The sequence below is a fragment of the Xylocopa sonorina genome, chromosome 1 (genome assembly GCF_050948175.1).
Source record: "Xylocopa sonorina isolate GNS202 chromosome 1, iyXylSono1_principal, whole genome shotgun sequence".
NCBI lineage: Eukaryota > Metazoa > Arthropoda > Insecta > Hymenoptera > Apidae > Xylocopa > Xylocopa sonorina.
Window position 1 is genome coordinate 17,550,327 of NC_135193.1, and position 18,782 is coordinate 17,569,108.

Below are 18,782 nucleotides of genomic sequence, written 5' to 3' on the forward strand. Positions count from 1 at the left end.
CATCTCTGACGAGTCAATCTCGAGGAACCAGCGCAGCCCCCTTTTCGCTCCACCCGATCGAGCCTTGTTGTTTCCATGAATCAGCGGAAATCCGCGGACCGAGGAAAATCGCCGTCGCGACTCCTTCGCTCGGTTTTACGCGCGAAACGATCGCATCGACGATTATCGTTATCGATCGAGAAAGCATTTCGACGTGAACCTGCGTTATCGTCTGTCGAAATACGAATTCGATAGATTCACGGGATATTTGATGAACGATAGGAACGAAAATATAGCGCGAAATGGAGGAACCCCGAGGTAGCGCCTTGGGCGAACGTTTATCGTGAATTCGGAGCATGTAATTTCCAGAGGACCAGGGAAACAACAATTGCCAGAGGGATGAAACGAGAGGTGCAATCAACGGCGATTTCATAGCTGTCGTCTACACTGGAAGCTTCGAAGGGCCGTTTCAAGGTTTCTGCGGTACCGAGCCGGGGATCCATGGGATGACGAGGCGCATTCTCTTCTCACCCTTCGAGCTTTCCCTTTCGAAAAAATTCTGGATGACACCTTACTCTATGAGCCGGCGTCTCGAGCTGTTCTAACAGCTGACAGACTAATTTTTAATTAAACCGGGATGAGAACCGAAAGTCTTAAGAGCTGTTCATTAGAAGTCACGCTCGATTTCGAATGGCGATAAACACTGTTACCGTCGAACGAACCGGAGGAAGAAAGCCAGAGAATCGCAGGAGGAAGCGACGCGTGTACGCGTGCGATTTTATTTTCTCTCTCTTGACCAGAGATTTCATCGACTTGTTTCCGTCGCGAGTCGAGAACCTCGCGCGGAGCGAGTTACGAGTCCTCCCATTTTAAACGGGCCGATCGATCGATGGGATATCGAGGATCGCCTAACTAAGCCGAGCGGAACGAACGCGGCGTACAGATCGGGCTGTCAGCTGAAACTGGGGCAAAACACTTGATCGGCGACTTTAATCCGACTTGGGGAATCGGTCACGGCGTGAGAGAGAGAGAGAGAGCTCGGCTCGTCTATCGACGAGATCTTCGATTGCGCGAAATCTTTCGTGCAACGTGAATATGTCGCGGCAGCGGTAGGTCTCGGAACGCGGGACGTTCCAATTGCAACCTTGAATCAATTAATTCCCGTGTAATTGCTTTTTCGGCTGGACTCGACGCTGGCTTGTTTCTCAAACGGGAGACCGTCGATGAAACGTGTCTCGGGAACGAACCATCGCGTCGCTGGACTTTGCGTAACTTTCATTAATTTCGACGATCGATATAGGCAACTTTGAAACCGGTCTACTAATTGTAACGTAAAATCGACGCGAAAAGAATGTACGATAAGGATAACGAAAGAGCCATTGGTAATCGCGACATGGAACATTCGTAAAGACAAACCACCGATTCGTGAGCAGGCCTTGGAAAAGAAGTTTGCCAAGAGTGTAATTATCGAGGAAACGGTGGTGACAGGGAGCGCATAAATCCGTGGCTTATCTAATCCCGTGATGAAGAAAGAGACTCACCGTCAGGCGCGAAACAATCAAGGAGCCTGATCCTTCGGTGCTGAAGAGGTTCGAGTTCGCCGTGCCGAAGGACGCTCACGTTGGCCAGGATTCTTGTACGCGCACGTTGCTCGTCGCGTTCCAATCCCTGAAACACACACCACGAACACGTCTGAGCGATCAGTCGAATCCTTTCGGATAATCAGCGTGATCGAGAGACTGTTATCTGGTGACAATTAGTGATATCACGTCTCGGTATAAGGTATCGATAATTTCGTTAAACATCTTTATTATTGTCGTCGTTATCGTTATTTTCTTTTTATCATCGTGTATTTATTATTTTCCGCCTGATAATTGCACTTTACAATGGGCGATTCGAGAATCGAGGATGAATTCTTAAACGAAAGTTCGAAGCGTCGAAATTCCTCGCGCACGGGGATCGAGCTCGCGTTCCGTGGGCCCTTGTTATAGATCTTCGTCGAGGTGTGAAAATGACGGATGACCGTAACGAGACGAGAGAGCCAAGGCAGAAACTCCTTTTCTCCTCGCCTCCTTTCATTTTACTCGACGCACACGAACGTCACGCGAGAAGAAGTAATGAGCCGGCTTCGTTACTTAACGCCACGCAAGTCGTTTCACGCCCACGCGCGAAACAGCTTCGTGGGGGCCGGATTGATTCGAGAATGACAGTTACGTCGCCACGTCGTCCCTGGTTTATTGCCACGGAATCATTCACGATCTCCTCTCTGTCGCTGGAACCATTACCGTCGTCGACCTTTCTCTTCTGTCTCGACGAGAAATTTATACGATCGACATTCATAAATCTGTCCAGAGGAAAGTGTCGCCTCGTGTCCTCGAGGGAAGACAAAATTTCGTGGAAAAAAAATTGTCCGACGACGTAAGTCGAAAAATTTATCGATGGGTCACGAACGCGATCCACGAACGGCGGAAGAAGTTCAGAGACGAGAAAAAGTGGAGCAGGGAAAAACGAAACGACGGAGAGAGAGAGAGAGAGAGAGAGAGAGAGAGAGAGAGAGAGAGAGAGAGAGAGAGAGATGGAAAGGGAGAGGGTGGTAGGAGAGAAAAAGGCAGCAAATAAACGCGAGAGACGAGGCGGCGGAGCGGACTGAGAAGACGAGAGAGAAAAGGAGAGCAGAGGAGGATGCGCCTTTATCAGCCAGCCCAAAGACCAACCAGACTGGGGCCAGGCTAACCAACCAGAGGCATCCTTCAGCTACGGATGCTCAGCTGGTACGAGCGGCCGCGCACCGTAGACGCCGACGCCGTCGACGCCGACGGCTAATGAGCAGAACCTCAATGATACCCGACAAATGAAAAATCAGCTTCCCCTAATTACGGGATCCTTGGCAACGCTGCATCTTGATGACGTCTGCCGCGCCGTTTTCGGCTTAACCCGCGATTTTATTCGTTTTTCCTCGTCTTTGATTTTGCGGCCACGTTAATTAGAGCCGCCGAAAGTCGCGCACCCGACTGCACAGTGCTCGCGGTTTTCCCGTACCACGTCCTCACAATGCAGGGAAAAACGTCGAAGGTGTTTCGAATTTTAACTTCGATAGTTTCTGGTAGACTGTAACACTGCTCTTTCGCGAATTTCAAAACAAACGGAGATATCGATTGTTCGTGGAACGTCCACTTTTTGTGACCACGGTGTTCAAAAGTTTAGTTGTCGTAATCAATGAATTATAGAACTACTTTAGAAAAAAGGAAAAGTTTCTCCGCACGAGATAGCGACTTTTGGTTGGCTACCGACCGGGCCATGAATCCCATTAGCTTTCGATTTATACGGCGACACGCGATTGCGTCCAGTTGGGTGGGACTGACCGATGTAAAATAGCACGGGGGTGTCTACCCTCCTCCGGCGACCACAACAGTCCGGTCCATTGTTCGAAAAAAATTAACTCTGGACTTTTATTTACTATCCTACCGGTTGACGCTCGAGCCTATGACCCTGACGAGACGACGACCGATCGATCGTGAAATTTACATCTCCCCTAGCGAGCGAAATGGAGGACGCCGTGGTTCATCTTTGAATAAGGCTTCTAACGTGAAACATTTTATTTCACGTACAATTACTCCCGTTAATAATCGGATACGATATGACCGGCGAAACGAAATCGTAGAATTAATTAACGACGAGTAATTGCGCGCGTAACAATTTTTAGCAACGATTCGTCTCACGATTAATTTCGTCCCGGCAAATGGAGGATCGTGGAAGAGCAGCGTTTCCTCCACGGTATTCCTCGCGTTGCTCTTCGGTGACGGTTTTCAACTGACCCCTTCCCGGGTCGAGAGCGGGGTTGAACGGGACAGGTCGAGGGCGGACAGAGAGGGAGAAAGGAACGTCCGCGGAACGATGGTCCGCGCCGCTAGTTTTTATGAATTCCGGTGCGACGGAACTTCCGGCTAGCGACCTCATCTCCAAACCGCCCCCACCCCTCCTACCAGTCACGTTTTTACCCCGTTCTTCCTGGCCCGACCTCCGTCGATTCTCGATCGGCCGTGACATCGTCGAGCTACATTAATAACTGACCACGTTACTCGTCGCCGCGTTTTTATCGCCATCGATCCATCATTTCTCCTCTATTTTCTGCTAATCCCGCAGCTCGTCTACCGATACTTTTTACCCCGCCTAGACACCGACGATCGTCTCGTTACACGGAGTTTCGCCGCGTATCCACCCCGCCCAGCACAGCTCTTCGTCTCTTCGTTCTCGTTTCATTCCCCCCGTTTCAAATTCATTTTATTACCCTCTAATTTGTCGGGTCCCCCGAGGGCCCGACGTACTTCGACGCGCTTTCACGCGACGCCCCTCCCGAATAATTCAGACAATTCCTCGGTCGATCTTCCTACCGGCGTTTCAATTCGCGTTCCTCCGCGCTGAAGTCGCGACGGTCGATTTTTCCGAAAGAAAGAAAGAAAAAGAACCGCGAGGGGTGGGATGTACGACGCGTCTCGACTGGCGAACCAACCCCTCCTCGGACTCGCGTCTCGCGTGCCGGCTGTCTCTCGTTCGACAGTCATTACGCTGCGATTCGCGAGCAATTAAAGCGAAGTGGCCGGGGCAAACATCGATCAGGAAGAGTGTACGCGTAGGGAGGGGAGAATCGGTGTACACACGGGAGGCTCTTGGTTACCGCGAATAGAAGGCAAACACCGACACTCAAATATTTGTAGGAGCGTGCAAACGGTCCCGTTCATTGTTTCACGGCGCTACTATGTGTAAATTTAATCTTCCGAAGAACCCCGAAAATAAGCAGACCGCCGCCCGCCTGCACGTGCAACGGGCAGCCCCCATCGCCTCGTACCGCGTTTCCACGATCGTTTCGAAGTGATTTACAGGGCCTCGATTTTCTGCCCACGCCTCCGACGCGTTCGCTCGTGAAATATCCGTCAGGCGCCTACTTACGCGGGTGCGCGTCGCGTAGCGCGATGAACTGATTAAAAAACTGGCAAACCGCAGGATGAATGAGAGACACATATCCGAAATGGGTCGAGCGAGAGTAACGGCGCGTTTCTTCTCGCTCGATCTTCTTCTCGTGGTCAAGTCGCTTTCCAAAGTATCGTCGAACGGGATGCAAGAGCGGAAGGAATCGATAAGAGCGAGTCGCGGTGGATCGCGCGGTGGGCGACATCAGAAGCGCCGCCCTCGGTGTTAACTGGCCTTAAAGCATCGGCCAAACACCGAGGGTAAAGAGTGACACCGCGGTGTTAACTGGCCCGTGGTTTCTCCGGCGTTCTCGTCCCTTCGGGACGACCGAGAGATCGTTGGGATACCCTTTCGATGACCCCGTGCCAGCCGAAGAAGAAGATAACCAGGGCCCGCGGTGTCCAGGTGTCTCGTGATCGACCGACAAAGGGGCCGTTCGAAGAGAGCCACGCATCGAAACTGGCCGAAGACGTGTCGGCAGAGTCATCCTTCCTCGCACGTTGCCGGAGGAGGGTGGAAGAAGAACTTTGGTCCTTTTCGACTCGACTTCGACGCGGTCCTGGGTGGGGGAAGATGAAGATGTCACCTTGGCGAGCCGCGATGGTGACCCCTCCGGGACGAGTCAGCGAATTCCTCTCCGGTTGATCCACGATGACGACTTTATTCCTTTGACATCCTCCTGGCTGACGGAGTTTATGAATGATCGATCGTACGATGGTTGAATAGTGTTTGTCTATGCGGACGCGTTCCCTGAGCTCCAGCCGATAGGGCACCGTGATTAGTGCCCACGAGCCTGGCAATTAATCGTCCAACGACGTTCAGCTGGTGGTGCAACCGGCATTTTCTCCGGGAATTTTCGACGGCGAGTGGACACAGTTTCTCGAATCGATCGTTGCCTACGTTTTACACGTGGCGGCGTGAGAGAGGCCCGTTCGAGGGCGGCGGAGGCAGACGGGATCGTGGATCGACGAAGGAATGCCATCGTTGGCCCACGGTCTCTCTACCTAGGAACGTAGCTAATGGGCCCACTTAACGTCTCAACCATCTCACGAAGACACGCACCATCTCCTGGGTCCATCTCTAGGGCTGTTCGCCGCGCGCGGCGTGCCGCGTTAATAATCGCCAATATTTATTCCGGATTGGTCACGGCTCGGTCCGGAGAGCGATGAGGAGCTAGCTGAAGAATGAGACGACTCCGAGATCGGGCCACGCCACATTGTAACGCAGGAGATTAATATGTACCGTTCGCTTTCGTTTCGTCCTCGTTGCGGCCACGCTTCGAAGGTCGTGGCGTCTCTTCGGTCCTCTTCGCCCTCTGTTCGATCTCCCCGCGTAGATTATTGAATCATCCTTGTTCGAACTCGTCGTTGGACGATGTTCAGTATTTCGAACAGAAGGAAATCGAGTAACCGATTGGTCGATCGGTTGGCAAACTGTTCGACCCGTTTCGTCGCATCCCTACCCCCGGGGGTAATCTCGGTGTCAAGGGACGCCGAAAGGACGACGAAGTTATTAAGGGAATTAGCTTAAAGGCGATTACCAACTGTCGACAGGTTCGCCTAGCGCCTAACGGGCCCTCGATCCACGGCCAACACTTAACGATTTGTCTCTCGAGTTAATGAGTGTCGGGTCTTAACGCCAGATTAGTGACCTAATCCTTCTGATGAGCAATTCGCGTGTACGCCACGCAGTGTGACTTAACGCGCGCGTATCTATCCGCATAATAGACACGTCCGCCGCGTCCATTATGGCGACAGGTGCCGCTCAACGGTAAGCAAATAATGTAATTATCACGCCATTGAAATCCCCCCCCGTGTCTTTTAAATCGTTCGATCGATCGATCGCTTCGTGCGCGTTTTCAATCGACCGATCGAATGAAAACCGTAGGCGCGATTTCCGTGGCCGCGTCGCGTTTCGCGAAAGTTTGCCCGCCTCGGGTGTCTCGGATTTTATTTTTCGAACGAGCGAACAATTTTCCGAATGCACCAGCGGGCCCGGGTGTGTCGAATAAATCAGGCGACCGCGAGAAAAACGCGGCGCGTCCAGTCGGTTAATTTCTTCCGAGTTACAGTTTTCAGGATGAAAAGGCGAGCGTGGAATGGGCGGAGGTGATACGGTGTGTCGCTTATATGGGACGCCATGTCCTGCGGACGCACAAAGGGCGAGGATGAATCGCCTCCGGAGAGCCGCAGGACAAATGGGGACATTAAGTCGCTTTTGCGACCTGGTACCAGAGCTACCGGAGTTCTATGCGCCGCTCCCACCCAACTTCTTCCTTCCCGTCCACGTGTCCGCGATTCCTGGATACATTTCGCTCGTCCCTCTGATGTAAATCGCGTTTCTTGCGGGAATTTCAGACCCTGCCCCTACCTCTATTCGGATATTTATTCGAGCCATCGTCAGCGTCTCGAGGTGTTACGTAAAATGATTTGCTTTCGCTAGGAAACGATCGAATCTTCTCGAAACGGGGCAAATGAATCTTCTTCTTGGGACGATCATTATTTAGATATCAATCGTTGGAGTACAGAGAGAGAGAGAGAGAGACGTCGACAAGCAGCGGGAAGAAAATTTCGCGCAATGTTTCATCGGCTCTGCGTGCTTTTCTGTTCGCGACTGATTTATATCGAAATGGAAGGCGCGCGTGTCCGTGGCTGCGCCGGACGCTACAGTGGCTATCCGATTGCTATCGAGTTCCGGCGGAAAGGAGGAAGCGCCAAGCGACGAGCCACCCCGCTCGCTACCTCTGATCTATCTTTCCTGCTGGAAACTCTAGCGACGACGTTATCCGTCCGCAAGGTATCGTTATCGATTCAAAGTCGAGGTTGCGGTTCCTGCGACGAGGCCGTTGCATACTCGCCAGTCGTTCTACGATAATTCGCACTCGATCTTTCCGATCGAATTTCCATTTCCGAAAACATTTCGATCTCGAGAACTGATTCTCTATCGAGAGAACTTCTTCGCGTGAGAAAATTCAACGGGAATATCTTCGACTATTTCCTCCAATTAAACGGTACCGATCGATTCCTCGAGTGTTCGCTGTAGAGAGGGGAAAAAAGTTTCAGGACACCCGGTGGATAGTAGCGCAATGCCGTAGGATGGTTCTCTCGGGGGTAGGAGCGAGGACCTGTCACATTACGGAGTGGAATTTATGTCCGATGCCCAGCGGCGTGACAAGTTGCCGCTGATGAACGGCCCCACCGCGAACTCTTGGCCCTCCTCGAGGATACGAACGAAGAAGGTGGAGAAGGACGGGGCAGGAGAGTCCTTACTTCTCTCGACCGTCCTTGGCCTTCCCTACGAATTTCCTGGAACTTTTCCTGCGACTTTAATCGTCGCTTCCTTTCACTCCAATTTCTTCCTCGAACCCTGACCTTTCTCTCGCTACCGATCCTTTCAAAGGATTACGTTCGGCTGTCCGTTTAAATGCTACAAACTGATATAAACCACGAGTCGCTTAACGTTGGTTAAAGGGATGTTACTCGAGGGTTCGTCTATTACCAAAGACACTGAAGGTAACCTGGCTAAATTCGCTCTCGCTGTTACCAGTGTTCGCGAGGCACCGCCATTTTAATTACTACAAGTTTCTAGAAGGGAGCAGAATAGTGACACGGTTTTTCTGCGAAGCTCGCGATGACGTGGGTGGTGGTGGGTCGGAAAGAATAGCCGACGGAGGGGACAAAACAGGACGGGAGGTCCCCACGGCCGCGGGCTTTTAAAAAAGTCCCATATGATTTTAACGCCCCACGCAAGAAGTCGTTCCTCGCGCTAACGCCGCCGGCCGTGCACGGCCTGCCGGTGATAAACACGCCAAGTTACGATTTCTCGGAGCCAGGGGCCCGGTACGAGTCCCCGTGCGTGTCTCGCGACCGTGGAATATCGCGTGTCCCACGTATGCACGGAGAAAGCGGCCAAATTCGACGGTACCCGATCCAATTCCTGCGCCCATCCGATCGCGCGCTTCCCTCTCCTCGATCCCCGTCAAAGGTACGCTCGTATCCGGGTGTAGACAACGCGACGCATCTGTTTCGCATACTAGTCGCATGTGCCGAAATTTCGTCTCGCTTGCGACGCAGAGAGCAGCCAGCTGGTTGGCAGACCGGCGCTTTCTACCCTTGGAGATAATAAAAAAAAAGCACGTGCGGTAACAACCCTGCGTAACGTCCGCGCAATTTGCATTTTTTCACGCGACGTTGCGAGAGAGGTATGCAAGATTTTCAGAGAGCTCGGTAAAATTACCCGCGTCTCGAATGAAAATGCGCAACCGTGGCTTTTGTAGAGTCCTCGCTCGTGGAAGAAATTGCGAAGCGAGGTCGCGGCTTCGTACCAGGCAACGGTCCGAGTCGCGGAGCGTATTTCTTGGCGGTCGACTCGCGAGTGTCCCCTTACGAATACGTTCCGGGAAGCTGTCGTTTCGCGAAACGTCATCGTTTGCCTCGTTCGTCGCGTGACCATTGCACGTGCGCGATCTCTCGATCCTACGTGCTGGTGCACGTGCACCATCGTCGTGTTCCGCGTCCTCGTGTTGCACGTCGTCACCAGACGCCGCGATCTACGAAGCTTTGCATTCCGGAAACTTTCTCGTCTTTCGTGGGCCGAACATTTTTCTGGAGCGAACCTGCTTCCGACGCGAAAACGAACTATCAACATCGAGCCCGTTACCATTCCTTTTTTCTCTCCACTTCTTTCACAGTTTCTTTGTAGTCACCCTTTGCAGCGTTGGGATGTTACGTGGCGAACGGAGCTGATTCAGTGGAGCTTGAGCACCTACACGCACGGCTAAGTGATTAGACCAAGTGTCAGGAAGAGGAACGTTTCGTACGGCGGGACAGAGAAATCCAATCGGAACACTTGTTACCGCGCTCCATTCTGCATGATTGATGTCGCAAATGGGTTCCGATCGCTCGATTTGCAGTAATTTCGATCCGCAAACAGCTGCTTCTGAACGCTAGAGAATTATTCCCACCATTCCGCCGGAGCTTATTTCCTCTCGACCAGCGGTCGCACATCAGGTGTGTACTACGGAAAGTATGAAATATCCGTGCCGTCATCCGCGCGAGTCACACGCGACACGGTAATTAAACGAAGCAAAGTAGCGCGAGGCGAAGCAATAAGTGGAAAAGTTTCAATTTCGAACGGAAAACATCGCTGGCCAACCGACCGGTTGGTTTTAGAACCTTCGTTCCATCCGCGCTTTTAGCTTGCGATTTTTAACCGCGATCAAAGTTACGAGCGCGAAAGAATCGTCCGCGCGAGCGTGAAAACGCGACTCGATAACGAGGCATCGATACGCGTAGGCTGGCACCGCGGCGCCTGTAAACCAGCGAGCGGAGCAGATACGAGCGTAAACTTTCCGATGTCCGTCCCAACGTGGTCGATCTGGCCGATTTCACCGTGCGCAAGATAGCGCTGCCGCGTCGTCTGGGAGAACGATACCGGATGCGGTGCGGCCAGGAACACGCCGGCCCGCTTTCAGAGACCAACCGAGGAGCCAGATGAGGACACTTTCCGTGCCCAGTGAATTGTTCCCGTCCACCGTACCCTCTATCTGATTCGTCGCGATACAATGGTCCGCGTAAAATTACGCGGACTCGCTCTCTCCCAACTTGCTCCTCGATCGCGTTTTCTCTGTCTTTGTTGGCTCGCGGTTCCCCCGCCGTCCTTCCGCGTGCACGTCCACTCGGAGTATCGATCGCCGGAAGTTGGCCACCGCTAGCCTCTGGATACTTGCCGCGGACCGATATTCGCTCGACTTCGCAGCGAGGAATTTCGATTCCCATCGAGGCGACGGAATTTTCGCGGCGGAACGACCGGGATTCTGGAAACCAGGCAATTTGTTTCGTTTTCGATGCCGCTCGAGTGGCTGGTTTTCGGTGTCGATCATCGATCCGACGAGTTCGCTGCCGGAAACTGGGACGACCGTTCGTGCTCGAAGATTGACACGGTTTTTTTTGCTTTTGGGCAAGCAAGATGGAATTATTAACTTTGCAGGGGGAGGATCATCGCGGGGACGGAAGGAGTGTGGGAGTAACGAGACGGTCGGACAGGAAACGGACGATACTGATACGAGGCATCCACGAAATTGCGGCGTATCGGCTCGCTGAGATACGATGCGCTCTCGCAGGGAATAGGAACAGTTTACGTCAGTTTCAGGGCGAGATACGAGGAACCAGACCCGGCGACTGGTTTATATGTATACACGCGCGATCGGAATCGAACGGACTCGTTATCGTTGGGAACGCCGTTCACGGTATTCCCTCGTGTTTCTCTCTTTTTTTCCTTTCTCCCAGGGAATTCTGTTTTCCGCACGACTACGATATCGACGTCCATCGTGAATCGCCGCGAAAACAACGACGGATCGTACGGAAGTTTTGGGACAAAGCTCGCCTTCGCAAATTCTCGGTCGCGATCGACGCTTGTAACTCGAGAGGGACGCGTTTATTCGATCAAATTGATCAGGAGAAAAAGGTCGTCCGACGATTTCGCGTGTAACCTGAATTATCCCTTTGCGCTCGAATGACGACTCTCACTCGCCACGATGTTTCGCGTGGCAACTCGAGCGGCTGTATTTATGCTGAATTTCGTTATCTCCAGTTGATAGATGCGAAGTATTGGTTCGTGAATAAGCCTCCTTGGGCTGTTTATGTCTTCGGTCGGAAAGTGACATTGTGACGTAAAATTCCTCTACGACTGTAGTTCTGAATACGATGCATCTAGCATTAGTACAGTTTCGACGGTCGTAGCGAGCACACGTATCGCGAAATTTTTCACCACTCGTCTTTAATTTCGAGCCAGTGTAAACAGTAATGACGTATCGGGTGTGAGAAATAGGAAAATTAGTGTAATAGACAGTGAATCCGGAAGTAGCAGAGACGACCCACAAGATCCTGGCAACTCAGAATGTTCTGGTAAGTGTTTCGTATAAATATCACACCAAACGCCACTACAGAACTTGAACTTCGATAATTATCTTTTTCAAAATGTAAGCACAGATAATATATCAATACATACCACTTTCGTATGTTAATTCTTCTGTACATTCATTTACGCGCGAAATTGTCTCGAGTTGCAGCGCCGCCCGATCGAAAAAGTCATCGAGCACAAAGGGTTGAAATTCCATAAGTTAGCGAAGGAAGGAGCCGTGAGGTCGCAACCACGCGTAGAATCCGCGACCGTTCGAATTGGCGGGTCGCGCGTCTCGCGCGGGACCGGAAATGCAAATGCGTCGCCGTAAATTCGGACGCGAGCGAACGGCAGGCCAGGCGCGAGACTGTGGGGAAAGCGTAAAGGAAAGTTTCGGAAATTTATGCTCCCGAGGAAGGGCTGGCGGGTGCGCGGACGGTTGAGCATCCCTGTCGCGGCCACCGAGGGTTCTCTGTTTGCACCGCTTTACTCAAAACAATCTCATCCTCTCGTTAACCCTGTCCATTGTCTTTGGAGGCTTTCACGACCGGCTAAGTATCGCTGCGGTTTCGCAGACAGCACGCCTATCGACTTCCAATCGACTTTCCAGCCCGCTGGAGCTGACAAAGAGTGGAGGATGGACGAGGCCCCCGTAGGACCCGGTAACCGGTCCAGGTCTCATTTGTCTGCGAGCCCCTTTTTACCCTTATCTCGTCGCTGATACCCGTTTAGGCAAATTTTTCGCGCCCCCGCAGAGCCAGTTCCACGACCTTCGAAAGTTGACGCCGATTTCTAACGATCCGGTTAATTGTCAAGCCGTTCTCGGGGCTTCCCGTTGCTCGAGCCTACTGTCGTTGGCTTCTATTTGCATAATACTACTTGTCTGCGGTGGCTGCGTTTCTCTTTTCCTGGCTTGCGGGAATTTCATTTGAATAAATTTGCTAGCTGATCCGTTTGGTCTTTGGAAAAATTTTAGTACGATCGGGATAAATTTAAATAAAAAAAAAAAAGAAATTGTGCTGTGGTCAGAAAGTAGCATATCGACGATTGGTTACGTTCACCTGATCGTCGCAAGAGAATTCGTCTCGACTGGTAAAATCGAGCGGCATGGTTCCGCAGAAAAGTGACGACGGAGGGACAATCCATCGCGGAGGATTAACGGCAATTAGTCAAGACCCGAGGGTTGGTAGGCGTGGCGTGTCCTGTCGTCACGCTTGAGCCGTTCCGCGACGACGACGATGACGACGACGACGAAGTCGCAGACAGAGACGAGAGGACGAGGAACGACGAAAAAGCAGCTCAGAAGAGACGCGAAACGGCGGAAAAGGAGGAAGTTAAGACTGGCGGTTGGATAGTTGAAGGGAGACGGCGAACGTCCGGGGAAGGTGGAGGAACGAACGAGTCCTTGGCCGATTACCTGCTCGTTCCCCCGGGTGGTTCCTGCCACGGTGGCCATAAACCAAGCATCGAGCATCAGGGTGGACACTTTTATGGTCGGCAGCTTTGTCTAGCTACGGCCTGGCCACGTTATGGTCGTAGTATCCTCGCAATATAGCCCTTTGGAGGGCCACGGGGGAGTGAGAGGCGAACGAAGGCAGGAGGAATGGGTCAACGCGCACCGCAGGGCTACCAGGACACTGGCAGGATACTGCTGGGCACCAGGAGGGTGGACGGAACGAAAGAAGGAACTCATAACGTTTCCACCAACCGACTGGATTGCCCCAATCGATCACCCACTGGCTTTTTTCCTGGACCTTCCATGAAGAGGACAGTCGAGCGAGCCCCACCTCGCCCCGCTCGTAAAAGATACCCCGGTCGATTTGTAAGTTCACTTTCGGTGTCGCGAGTCCTGCTCGGAGGAATGTAATAAAAACGAAAAATGTCTGAGCCGAGGTGGGCTCGTTCGAAAGATCGAGCCTAGGCCCGGGAATTACGACTTCTGAAAATATTTAACAAACTACTCCCACCGAGCAGCTGACCGAGAGCTCGTGAAAACCATTCGACGCGGGAAGGATATCAGCGACGGCGGCGCTTCCATCCACGATACCTCCTCGAGGCGTCGCGTTACTCTTTCTGCCAGAGATATCGACAAGTATCGATGTCATTAGCATTCCGATCGGAGCGTTCCCGCGCCTCAATTTCTGACGGGCATTAAGACAGTCGGGACTGATGGGCCCTGGACAGGGCGAGGCGGGTCCTGCCGGGCGCAGGATCAGGATCAGGAGGAATCGAGGGATTCGAGCGGCTCGCTCCCCCGTTGCGAGGCACGGCGGACTTCAAAGAAGCCGGAGACTTCATCATCGATACTGGGTCCTGATCACTGCCGACAGATTAGACGCCTCTACCGTCCCTCTTTCTTTTCCTTTTCGCTCGCCACTTCATCTCGCTCTTCCACCCGCGCGACCTTCGCCGGCGTGATTATAGATACATCGATCTCGAGAACGGCTCCTACCCGAGAGCTCCGCGTTCGTGCTCCGTTCGCGTTGTCGCAACCGCGATGAAACGCCCTGACACGTTCCCCGCCGTCGAAAAACACGATCGTCCCTGGCCGATACGAATCCCACGGAGTGGACTATTAGACGCAGAGGAATGTCTTCGGTCCCGATCTCTCCCCGGCCGGTTACCGCCGCGGGATCGAATCTATACGCGTGCCATTCGTATTACGCCGTCCAGGATTGATGGCGTAATGCGTTAAACGCGCGGAAGAATAAGACGTTCCGTGAGCCATAAGTCGGTGTCAAAACGGGAAAGTTGAACGACGTCGTTCGAAACTCGCCGCGCAATTTTCTCGAGCCGTTTCCGACCGCATCGCCGCCGACTTCGCCCGTCTCTCCCACGAGAGTTTCCAGCCGAACATTTCCTAGAACGTAATTGCTCGTCGAACCGCAGCTCGCACGCGGAAATAAGGAAACCGAGCAGAAGTTAAGGGGTAGAACGAGGAAGTTGGTACCGTTCGATGCTCTTCGTTCGAGTAACTACAAGAAGCAGAAGAAGAAGCAGAAGAGAAGAAGGAGGAGTAGGAGGTGGAATAAGAGGAAGGAGAAGATAAAGAAGAAGAAGAAGATGGGAAAAGTTTTCATTTGCAGAGGAACGGAGGTCGAGGCCAATGGCGGCTTTAAATCGTTCGCAATTGAGAGGCGTCGTTTCTCCCCTCTCGCGGTCCTCTTTCTCTTCAGAAGGCTCGCCGGAAGTCGGCCGGTCGAGGAACAACCTGTTGACCGGCTCTTGCGAACGTGAAATCCTGCGGTCGCTCGTAAACCGTTGTTTTAATCGTTAACCTATTTGCAACTGTCTCGCAATCATATCGCGATGAAATACGAGAGAGCCGACGCGTTCTCGACTTTTCCACGGAGACGCGTCGGTGTAGCAAACTTCGCCGGATCGCAACTTCCGCCAATAACGCTTAATTTCGAAATTGGCGAACAATACGCAGGATTTAGACGGGCGATTGTTCCGTAATCCACAGCTGTCGTCAGCTTTATCGGGACGACTTCGTCCGGCATTAACGCTTCTCCGGCGAGCACCAGAGAATCGTAAAAGGAGGAAGGTCGGCGCGAAACAAGGGTTAAGTTTCGTCAACAACAAATTGTTCCCTGGCGCTGCATCTAATCGGCTTAGCAGCCACCTGTAGCCCCGGAAAGGGCTTACGGGATAAGGTGCTCCCGTCCTTGAGGAGGGTAACGTTCCCGGGAAAAACCGTCTGCGCGATTTTGGCACCTGCGACAGGTAGCGCTCGAGTATTTGCACTGCAACACGACCCTTCTCGGTTCCTGAAACGAACGCCGGATCCTCCGAGTTCACCTTCCGTTTCGACGCACGATACGCTGAGTAACAACATTTTTTCCAATTTTTCTCTTCCCCCCTCCGATATTAAAGTCTCGAGCAATTTCTACCTCTCCACGCCGCTGGTTCCCTTCAAAATGGCCACGTTTCGAGCCATTGTCCCTCGGGACTCTGTCGAAAATCGCGTCGCTCGCCCGATTCCGCAAGTCAACGTCGAACTTTCAGGGATCGCCGGTTGTAACGAGCTTTTAAGGCGGCGTGGAATTCCGTGAAAAATCTTCGTACCTCCGGCGCGATGACGTTGCAGCTTCGAGGGAGGCTCGCCGTGTCGGCCGCGCGGACTTGTTTGGCTACACAAACGGGGCGTTCTCCGGCGAACGAGCGCGAGTCCACGCGTTCCTCCGTCGAGGCAACGAGCACCTGCTCGCGGTCTCGATAAGTCACCGGCTAAAATCGACGATTTTCTGGTGGCTACTCCTTTTGGTCGACGAAATCCACCCGCTGACGATAATTCATGGCGATACGTCTTCATCGTTCGCGAAGAAATGCTTCGTTGCATCGCCAAAATTTGGTTAATTACGAGAAATTCGGTGAAAATATCGTCGACGAATGATTCTCTATTAATCTTTCGTTCGTTGGAGGAACTGGTAGCGGAGTTTGGCATTCCTCTCTTTATTTTTTCGTTCTCTATCTTTTTTTCGCATGGAGCATCAGAGGAGAAAATCGCTCGCAAGATTTTATCAAGAGCCCCGAACGACACATCGCTGCTGGCCATTTACCGTTTCAGGAAACGCAACCGCCGTGCAAAACTGCACGTAGGATGCACTGAATCGTAGACACTCGCGAGAGTTTCGCATAAGAGGGCCCGGCAATATTCACGAGCACAAGCGAACCAGGCACTCGAATAACCCGTCGGCCACTCGAAACCAGCGGAACTGGCGATATTCCAACGTATGCGCATGCATGGAAGGTCGAGTGCGCGGCTTTTCCTACTTTTTTCCCTTTTTTCTTCTTTATATTCCATCGACCCGCCGCGAAAATATCGCCGGCCGATCGCGCTGATTCTTCCGTGCCATGAGTCGCGAAAGCGGCTGCCGATCGATCGATCCGGACCAGTAGATTTCGTTTTGCTCGATTACGGAAAAAGAAAAAAGCGATAGAGAAAGAGTGAGAGAGAGAGAGAGAGAGAGAGAGAGAGAAAAGAAAAACGTTTAAGTCCGCCCAATGGTGTAATTAACGAAGAAGAAAGTTCCCTGCGGTAGCAAGATTACGAGCGAAAAATTTCTGCAAAATTCTCGAACGGAATAGAGATAATCGTTATTACCGTGGCGCGGTTTACGCGATCATAACGGTTAGGTTAGAATCGACTGGTTCTCTCGCCAGGCTTCGAGAGTTAAACGGAATGCAGGCATAAAAACGCCGGCGTGGTTGGGACACGCCGGTGTGCGCGATAATTATCAGCCACCCACGCAACCGTTAAGAGTAAACCTCGTTATCCGGATGCGAAAGAGCCGTGCAAAACTCTCGAGATCTCTCGAGCAACCCGCGGCCGTCGGTCTGTTACTCCCTGTTAATCGGCGGGAAAAAAATGGCAATCTCGAAACCGGCGTTCCAGAAAATTGAAAAATCCTTTCTCTCCCATCGTCATCGTTTCCACCAAAAAATCGTTCCCGCTGCCGCTGTTCTTCGCTCGACTCGCGCGCGCTGCCTGATAATTAACGGTTTCGCGAACGATCGAACGGGAAGCTGGTTTAACAAACGAGCGTCGCCACGGACGACAATGATAAGCGAAACGTGGCGGGTGTGCGCGGGACTCGCTCGGATCGATCGATTTTCGGGCAGCCGTTAAGGGACGTCCACACCCGCGAAATCGGAATCGCGATCTCCGGCGCGGCGCGTCGTCCGCCAGCCTGGAAACTGATAAATTGCGACTTCCGCCTGCGTTTCGATCGTGCCGCGTAATTTCCTGCGGAGTAGCCGGCTATGATGGCGGCAGAGAGGGGACAGGCTGGTAGCCAACGGCGATCGGAAATTGGCCCGATGACATTGATTAAAGCGTTTAGCGACGGCGACAATGTCGTAATTATTAATCGGTGACGACGCCGCGGCGAGATTCACCGATCTATCGCTCTGCCTCTCGAAATACAACGCCGCGATCGTCGCTGTACCTTACAATCGTCGAAACAAATACAATTTCGAGGGAATTCCGACGAAAAGAAGGTGGGATCGCGGTTCGAAAACTTTTCAACATCGTCTGTTGCGGTCGTAAAATTAATTACGCGACCATAGCCGGAGGAATTAATACCGGTGGTTTCGATAATAGGTATACAGGTCCGTTTCTAATCTGAATCAGAAATAGAATCGATAATAGATAATAACGCGGTAGATAATAGCGCGGCGGAATGGCTGGGGGTGGAGAGAACGAAGGGAGGTCGAGGGAGAAGGGAAAAAGGAAGCTGCCGAGTCATCGGGCAAACGAGCTGATATTTTCGCACCTCGGTTCGCCGACTGATTCAGGTAGGTGTCTGCAACAACGAATTTCATGCTACCTGACCACTCGTAAGCGCAAGAACTTTCGATGGAAACACTGCGGCGGCGAAGAAACTTCGTGCAAACACCGATAAAAATAACGCGCGGGAGAAACTGCTGTTTGGGGACAACGGTGGAAAGTGCAAGTTACGGCGAAAAGAAACGGCGAGATCCGTAACGTAAGAACAAACACCAAACAGTGGAGGTGCTAAACAATATTCCACAGTACGATCTCGCTTATTAGTGGCGCGCTGGAATTGTGGGACGAGCGTGTGCGATCGAACGGTCGTGGACAAAAGGCAAACAGAAATATCTATCGATTAAATCGCCGGAACGAACTCGTAATGACATAAAACGCAGAAGTGACCAGCAAATGAAGACAGAGAGCGCCGCGAAGTGTGCCACCTTAATGAACGAGAGATCGCGTGAAAAAACAGCCGCCTAAGGGGCAACGACACGAGATTTGCGCCAACAAAAAAAAAATGAAAAAAAAAAAAAAAAGAACGAACACGACCATTTGGAAGAAAGATGCGAAGTACTAAGAAGAGGGAGTAGAAAACGCGGCAGCAGCAGCAGCAACGGCAGCAATAGCAGCAGCAACGGTCGCATAAGGAGAAGAAGAA

At 52.2% G+C, this 18,782-nt stretch overlaps 1 protein-coding gene across 4 annotated transcripts in view; it reads right to left on the bottom strand.

The window, feature by feature from the left end:
* The window catches only part of Soxn (SRY-box transcription factor soxNeuro), an 86,143-nt gene that overhangs the window by 13,904 nt on the left and 53,457 nt on the right, over positions 1-18,782 (bottom strand). For 3 of the 4 annotated variants that reach the window (XR_013103046.1, XR_013103047.1, XR_013103045.1), the window contains one exon: positions 1,521-1,647. The exons of the other annotated variant lie outside the window; for it this stretch is intronic. The gene's annotated coding sequence lies outside the window, so the exon portion shown is untranslated. The remainder of the gene's footprint in view (positions 1-1,520; positions 1,648-18,782) is intronic. 4 annotated transcript variants of the gene reach the window in all.